Raw genomic sequence first — 9,070 nt, 5'->3', positions numbered from 1 at the left:
AGAGGAAAATCGTCAGGTGTCAATTCTCTCTTCACCATGTGGGCTGCGGAGCTTGAACTCAGGCACGTAGGCTTGAAGCAAGCACCTCTCTGCGAGCCACCATGTCAGCCCCGCATTCATGAATGGTGAGCAGCCATGGAGAGAATAAGGACTTGAGACCACATGGATAACAGGGCCCAGCTGAGTTCAGCCCACAGCTTCTCCACCAGCTGACCGATGCCATGTCAGTGAGCTTCCGCAACCACAGCAGGAAAGCTACCACTTGGCAAAACCGTGAGCAACCCTAAAAGATCAATATGACTGTAAGTCTCTCTGTTGGGGTCATGCTAGCCTGGAACCCATTAAATAGCCCAGGCTGACCTCATACTCTCAATCCTCCTACTCAATTTCCTGAATGCTGCATGATACGTGTATACCACTATACCAGGCTCATTTGCTGGCTCTAATTTATTTTGAGACAAGATCTTATAAATGATCCGGGAAACTCCTGGTATCAAATGATTCCCCTGCCAGATAGTGGGGCTTTCAGGCTATACCATTATTCCCAGGTGAGTATCTGCATTGCGTATGGCTATTTTCCTCCCTCCCTCCCTCCCTCCCTCCCTCCCTCCCTCCCTCCCTCCCTCCCTCCCTCCTTCCCTCCCTCCCTCCCTTTTCATTCTTTTTTCTCTTTTGCTTTCTCTCTTTTTTTCCTTGGTTCTGGGGCTCAATCCTCTGCAGGTCACCTGTCCTTTGCTGTGAATCCCTCTTTACTTCTATTACATCCCTTACCGTGTTTGGTTTGCATGTATCTGTCCCCTACCCTCAGACCAGAAGCTCCAGCCATGAGTTAGGTTATACTTCTCTTTGAACTCCCTGAACCTAGTTCTGTGTAATTCCTGCTGTCGGTTGGCTATTTGATTGGCCGTGGCATGTTACCAACCATAGGTTTCTGGAGAGTAGACACCAAGTCTCATTGCTCCTTCTTGATTACATTGTGTGCCACGTACTTAACAAGTATTTATTGACTTGGATTAAAGGCTGGGGAAGTGGAAATTTGAAAGATCAAAGAGCAAAGAGTAGAAGAGAAGAAGTTTAAAATTCCATGAGAGGGCTGCAGAGATGGCTCAGAGGTTAAGAGCACTGGCTGTTCTTACAGAGGACCCGCTTTTGGTTCCCAGCACCCACATGGCAGCTCACAACCGTCTTTAGCTTTAGCTCCAGAGGAATCCAGTGCCTCCTTCTGGTCTCCTTGGGCACCAGACATGTACATGGTGCACATATATAAATGTAGAGAAAGCACACATAAACTAATATACTATATACATTTACGTACATTTATACTACATACATAGACATAAACATGCATATATACACATATATAATTTGTTGTGTTCCATAAGACAGCTAGAAGGGCTAACTCAGTGACAGTCATGACTTCTGGGGATGGAAGAATTCTTGTATCTCTGAGCCCTTTTTGTTTTGTTAGCTCACAGTCTATCCCTCCATCTCTCTTCTCATGACAAGTAGTAAATTTCGTCCGAGAATGAAGAGAAGTTCTCTGATGTGGTGGAAGGGACAGATAGCACTAACGTTTCTCAGACACCTCCCACAGAGGCCCTGGCCCTGGGCTCCAGGCCTGTAGACTTAGTTTGAGTGAGGCCTTGCCAAGACGGAATCCAGACCCACGGGAACTAGCCCTTCCAAGTTACCTCCGTGTGCCGTCTTATCTGCGACGATAAACTACAGCCAATCTGGGCAAGCCAAGAGCACACCTTCCTTCCCCACCGGCCCAGATGCAGGGCCAAGAGTGATTTCCCCAGGATTCCTATACTGGGTGGTTTTGATCTTCAAAAAATTCAAAATGATTTCCACTTTCAATCACTTACATCAGGAGAGACGCTAGGCTGAGCCTGTTCCCAAGCTGTGCCATTAGCGAGACAAGAGGCAAGGTCTCTCTCTGTCTCTGTCTGTCTCTGTCTCTGATTGTCTCTCTCTGTCTCTGTCTCTGTCTCTCTCTCTCTCTCTCATGTGTGTGTGCACATGTGTAAAGAAATCTTCAGTTCCCAAATTTATCACCCCAGAGTCACCCAAAGGGCTTGCTAAAACACGGATTGTTGAACCACACCCCCTAGAGTTCCTGATCGCATCTTAAGCGTGTTCCCAGGTGCGGTTGCAGCATCCTGTTCCCAGGTGTGGTTGCAGCAGCAAGCTCGTAGACAACGCTTTGAACACCACTGCTCTCTGCCAGAATGAACTGAGCCTTTCCGACCGCTTGGCCCAGGCCTAGCAGCACGCAGAATGTGTTCAATGTATTTTTAAAAATCGGAATGCTCAAGTTAACTGTCAGTTTTAGAAAAGCTTTTTTTTCAAGCACATCCCAGCGCGGGTCAGCAATGGCAGACTGCGGAGAGAGATGGGGTGGGCGGGTTAAGTCGCTCTTGAACTCAGTTCTCCTACTTTATCTCCTGCAGTAAATTCTAATGAAGAGTATGATTTGGATTTCTGGCAACCAAATAGAATACAGAGATACGACTCATTCAAATGCGTTCCAGAGAAAGAATCCTGCCTGGAGGCGGCTATAATTTACTCTTGGAATTGTCATTGCTCCATGTCGAGTGACAGAAGAACGTCTCAGAACTTGGAGGGAAAGTGCAATCGACTGCTTTACAGAAATCACTCACAGAGATTGAGAATAGCCAAACCAGGCAGGAGTGTGCCTGTGCCCAGGGAACACTAGAACCAGGGTCTGAAGCTGGGCAGCATCCCCTTGCTCTCTCCTTCGGGGCCCTCTCTCTGCGTGGTTCTGTGCTTGACACTGTAGATGGGCTTTCTCCATATAGAACAAATGTAAGGAAAGACTCAGCGGAACTTAGGATAGGGTTACATAGGAAAATGATCTCCCAATGAGTATCAGAGACATGCGTTGGGATGATGCTCTTAGCCAGTGGAAACCCGTATCGGTGCTGAACATCATCACTCTCTATATAAAATGATAAAAGTGAAACGCAGACCCCAGTAGGTCAGCCCTGGAGAATAAGTAAGGCTTACACTCAAGAGGAAAGAGCTTCCTAGAATATGGGTTATACTTGAGAAATGTCTCTATTAATAGGGGCTTCCCACCTGATATTCCTTCGGATTGTACCCTTAAATAAGGCAACAAGGAGTGCAGATGTTCTCTGAAAACTCAGTGTTTCATGGCCATGAATTCCATATCCACAGACTCCACCTACCTAGGACCCAAAGTACTAGGAACTGGGCATAGTGGCACATACTGCTAGCCCTTAATCCCAGCACTCAGGAGTATCAGAACCCAAAGCCTGGCAGGGTTACATAGTGAACCCCAGTCTCAAAGGAGAAAAACATATTGCTTGTACCGTGTGTACAAACTTTTGTCAATATAACTTAACAACTCTTAAATAACAGTTAACAGTTTCATAATTTCATGCCATGTTGTTTTGTATAAGAGACTCGTGTATCCCTAGAGCTTGGTTTCCATGGGGACCCTGGAGCCAATCCCTTCAGACACCAAGGGAGGACAGTGTATCAGACCTGCTCAGTAGAAAATGGCCTTTTCAAGGATGTGAGCATGGCTCTCTTAAATCTCTAGAACAGAGATCGTTTAGAATTAGGAGCAGAACAAGTTTTGTTTTATTTTATTTAGAGACAAGGTCTTGCTGTATAGCCCTGGCTGGGCTAGAACTCCCTGTATAGAGCAGGCTGGCCTCCAACTCACAGAGATCTGCCTCCTGCATGCTGGGATGAGAGGCGTGCACCACCACACCCAGCAGAAACGGGCTATTTTACCTATTGATTTGTCATACTGCAAAGTCCTAGGACTTGAGAAATTGCAATCAAACAATCGATGCCATCTAGTGTCTTGAATGGAAACGCCAGGCACTGACTTACAGAACAATGTGCCACAGTGTCACCTTCCCTTTAAATAAAGGTCCAGGGACAGAGGTGCTTCAAACATTCTTACACTGCTCCAACATTACAGCCTGCAAAGCCCCCATGTCAAGGGCCCACTCCCTAGTGTAGCAGTTTTCAGAGGTAGCCTTTGGAAGTGCAACATCAGACATGGAAGAAAGGTGTCAGAAGAAAGTCCAGTGGAAATCCATGGAATCAGTCAACTTGAAAAACTAAAAGTGAACTCAGGCATTGTGTGTCTTTATAAGGGAGGACATTGGTTTGCAGTGTCTCAGGAGCTAACAGGGGAGCAGACCAGCCTCTGAACCAACTGCTATTCTTCATTTCAAAGACAATTTTTAATGTTAAAATGATTGTTGTCATAAAGTTCTCAATGTGGATTTATGTTTTCAGATATTTATATCTATGTATATGAAAAAGAAATCAGGTGTGGTGGGAACACCTTTAATCCAGGTCTTGGGAAGCAGAGAGACGCAAATATAAGTTCAAGGCCTGCCTGGTCTTCATAAAGAGTTCCAGGCCAGTCAGGGTTACATAGTAAAACCCCCGTCTCACAAATAAAAAAAAAAAAAAAGGAAGGAAGAAATAGAAAAATAAAGGAAGCCCCACAACTGAATTGGCCTGTGGCCTGCTGGTGGCATTTTGAGTGGGGCAGCTGTGGAGTATACAGAAAATGGTTCCTGAGAGAAGCAGGCAGCAGGCCAGGCATGAGGGTCTGGAATTCCTCACCACATACAAAATGTGAAATATTTCAGTCCCATGAACACAAAGAATATTTCCATAACTGTGTTCAAACAAATGGGCTTCCTGTGACCTTCCACAGCAATGAGTGGGCCCCGCAGGTCAGATTTCAGTAAATAACTGAGGTCCCGTGTCACCTTTCCTGTTTATGCTCGCCAGCCTGGTGTCTCATGACGAAAAGCATATGCAGACAGAGGCTCCAGGCTGGGCCAGGGGCCGAAATGGCCTCAGCCATCAGCAAGCGGTCCTAGCACGAGGGGGTGTGGCCAGCTCCTGAACTTCAGCATACTCTTGCACCCTCGTATTTGTTGGGATAAAGGGGAAAGATGGAGAAACAATAGGCCTTCTTCCTGGTCCAGCCCTGAGTAACAAAGGAAGTTATGGGTGATTTAGAGAGGACAACAGGGATCTCCCGGCACCTTCCAGGACGTGTGGCATCATTGCAGATATGAGTTTTATGTTGCCGCCCTCTTGGTGACCCTTGAAACAAATCGAAACGCAGCACCCTTGCGTTAGTACCTGGTACAGCTCCGGAGTCCAGTGTGGTGTGGGCTGGTGCTCTGTTTAGGGTCTTGCAGGCTGAAGTAAAGGAGTTGGATGGACTGACTGGGTTGCTTTCTGGTTCTTCTGGAGAAGAACAGGTTCCTTGGCCAAATTCAGTTTCTCGTGCCTGGAGAACACTCATGCTTATTTCCATGCTGACATAAGCTGCGGGCCACCCTCATTCCTGGGCGCTGCCCCTATTCCTTTTCCAGGAAAAACTTAATCCTTTTCAAGGAGAATGTCATGCCAAATATGCAGGACTGTTGCATCCTTGTGTTGACTTAATTGCTACCTAATTATTTGTATAAAAATCTCTTTTTAAAAAAATCTCAGGAGTGTTGGGTGAATAGGACTGCATCCCAGGGCTAGGAAGCATGGTAACCAGTATGGAACTCTGCTTGCCACAAATTTCTTAGGAAAGATTTCCCAGGCTAGTTAAATAGTCCAAAGGGGTGAAAATTTGTAGTAAATTCTTTATTGTGGTAGCAAGAGGCAGGTTCCACTAGTATTTCGTGCCGGCCAGAAGACTCAGAAGCCTCCCACGTTGAAGACCACATCAGATCATCTAGTTTTCCAAAATCTCTCTAGAGAGTCGTCTAGATTAAAACCCTGTGCACAATCTTTTGAGTCTCTTTGCTCAAGTGGTATTTTGTTTGTTTTTTGTTTTGTTTTTGTCTTGGCAAATCCCATGACTCTCATTAGATCACTACAAAATATATACATGTATCAAATCATTCACCTAATAAATGTATACATTTATTGGTGTGGGACAATTGTCTATATTCTGTCAATTATGTTTTAAATAAATGCTGATTAGCCAGTAGCTAGGCAGGAAGTATAGGCAGGACAACCAGACAGAAAGTAGAGGTGGGTCAATGAGAACAGAATTCTGGGAAGAGGGAAGCTTCCTCCCCAGGCCTGTCCCAACCACAGAAGAAGGAAGATGTGATTGCCCTGCTGAAAAAGGTACCGAGCCCATGTGGCTAACCTAGATAAGAATAATGGATTAATGTAAGTTATAAGAGTTAATAAGAAGCCTGAGCTAATGGGCCAATCAGTTTATCATTAAAATAGACCTCTGTGTGACTTCTTTGGGGCTAAATGATACCTGGTGGGAGGACAGAACCAGGCAGGACAGAAACACAGACAACAATTTATGTGTCTGTACAAATTTAAAACCAAAGCAGAGGTGCTGGGCAGGTGGTTCAATCAATAAAGTGTTTTCCATGCAAGCATGAGCCGAGTTTCTTTCCTAGGATGCATCCAAAAGGGTAGGCGGCGTAGCCAATGTTTATAATCCCTGCATTGGGGAGACGGAGGCAGGAGGATTCCTGGAGCTTCCTGGCCAGCAAGTCTTGTCAAATCAGTGAGCTCTCAGTGTTGTGGAATATTATTTTAAGTGGGCAAAGATTGCTACATTTGTTTATGCTGAGGACTATTGCTTTAACTGTGTTAAGGTGTGTAACATTTGTTTATGCTGCGGACTGTTACTTTAACTGTGTAAAGCTGCGTTACATTTGTTTACACTGCCTTTGCTAATGATGTAAAGATATGTTGTCGTTTTATGTTGCCTGCCTAAGACACCTGGATTAACCTAGTAAAAAAGTGGAACATCCAATAACTAGGCAGAGGAAGGATAGGTGGGGCTGGCGGGCAGAAAGAATAAGTAGGAGGAGGAAGAGGAGAACGATGATGATGAGAACAAGAACGAGAAAAAGAGAGAAAGAGAGGGACATGACTGGGCCCAGCCAGCTGTCAGCCAGTCGGACACGGAAGAAGCAGGAAAAGTGGGACATATAGGAAGAAAAGGCAAAACACAGATAAAGAGAAACAGGTTAAGATGTAGGAACTAGCAAGAAACAAGCATCAGAGAAGGCTGAACATTCTTAGCTATTAAAGAAGTCTCAGGTCTGGAGAGATGGATCAGCAGTTAAGAGCATTGGCTGCTTGTCCAGAGGTCCTGAGTTCAGTACCCAGCACCTACGTGGTGGTTCACAGCCATCTATAATGAGATCTGATGCCCTCTTCTGGCATCAAGTCATGCCTGCAAAAGTCTCTGTGTCATGATTTGGTAGCTGGTTGGCGGCCTAATAAAGCCTGGTACATCTCAATTCAGTGTAAGACTCTTCCTCAAAAATAAAGCGGAAAGTGAGGAAGATGCCATGTGACACAAGCAGACACAAATACGCACATGCATGCACACACACATGCATACATCACACACACACAGAGACAGAGACAAAGAGAGAAGGAGGAAGAGGAGGCGGAGGAGGAGGCAGAGCTGAGACTGTGGCTCCGTTGACTGAGTATTTGCCTCGCATGCCCAAAGCCCTGGGTTCAGTTTCCAGCACCATATAAAACAGGCCTTGCGGGTGCCTGCCTATAATCCTAGTCAGGGCCAGCCTGGAATACACAACAACTGTGTGGAGTGGGGACAGAGACAAGTCAGGCCTAAGATATAGGGACTTAGAATCTAAGAGTGCTTTCAGCTTCTGAGTCTACAACCAACACCAAAGAGTGGGGAAGAGGGGAACGCTAACTGAAGCGGGGAGGGAAAACTTCCCTAAAGACCTAACAATTAAACTTATCGTTTTGTTGTTGTTGTTGTTTTGTTGGGGGGGGGGGCAGGGTCTCGGTATGTAGCCCAGTCTGGTTTCAAGTTCCCATCAGATTCTGCTTCTACCTCCTGAGCACTGGGATTGTAGGCGCGTGCGGCTGCACCTAGCTCTACAAGGATCATACAATTTGATACTCCACAAGTCATTTCAGTATTTCCCCATGTTAGGACTGATTTGAATGCAAGACTTTACTGCTCCATAAAACTGACTCCGTAAACTCCATCATATTAGGGATAAAAATCTAACTCAATGATGTCAGCAGAGGAAAAAGCTCATTTACTTTTTTTTTTTTTTTTTTTTTTTTTGGTTTTTCGAGACAGGGTTTCTCTGTAGCTTTGGTGCCTGTCCTGGAACTAGCTCTTGTAGACCAGGCTGGCCCCGAACTCACAGAGATCCGCCTGCCTCTGCCTCCCGAGTGCTAGGATTAAAGGCGTGCGCCACCACCGCCCGGCCTACAATTAAGTTTTATTAGCTTTTAAAACTTAGCATGCAGAATGATATATCTCATTACAGCGTTTTCATACATTCTTTGTTTTTGCGGATCCTCCTTCTTCAAGTTCCCCTCTTTCATCCCCCATGGTATAATGGACTTCTAATTCGAATTTATTACTGTCTATTTCTATTTTACCATGCAGTAAACAAAACCTGGCAAAACTATGAATGCTCCAACAAAAATCCTTAATTCACAGGGTTCGTGTTGAGTAAAATATCTGGACAAAGTTACCAAGCCCAAAACACTGAGCAAAAATAGAGGTGGCACACCTTCCTGAGGGCAACTGCCAGGCTACAAAGCTGCCATAGGTTCTCCTGTACTGCCACCTACTGGGCACATTGAGCATAGCTTTGAGTACACTGTTCCGTGTGCTTTGGGTATGAATAGGGTATTCAAGTTTAAGACCCTAAATTTGATGGAGACCTCCAATTTAGGCTGTTTCTGCATAATGTCTGACTGTGAATCTCTGCATTTATTCCTGTCTGCTGCTGAAGGAAGCCCCTCTGAGGACAGCTGGACAAAGCTCTCATCTATGAGTATAGCAGAATATCATTAGGAGACATTTAATTGGTCTTTTTTGTTTGTTTGTTTGTTTGTTTTTGTTTGGTTTTGACCAGTAACGTTTGTTTTTAGCCTAGGTCTCTGGACTATCTGGTCTCTGGTTTTGCATTATCCAAGCCGTCAAGCAGTGTCAGGGGTGGGTTCCTTGTCGTGGAGCGGGCCTTAGGTCAGTTCAGGCATTGGCTTGCTACTCCCATAAGTTCTG

The sequence above is a fragment of the Chionomys nivalis genome, chromosome 6 (genome assembly GCF_950005125.1).
Source record: "Chionomys nivalis chromosome 6, mChiNiv1.1, whole genome shotgun sequence".
Taxonomy (NCBI): Eukaryota; Metazoa; Chordata; class Mammalia; order Rodentia; family Cricetidae; genus Chionomys; species Chionomys nivalis.
The sequence above is the reverse complement of the archived record's forward strand: the minus strand, read 5'-3'. Positions refer to the sequence as shown.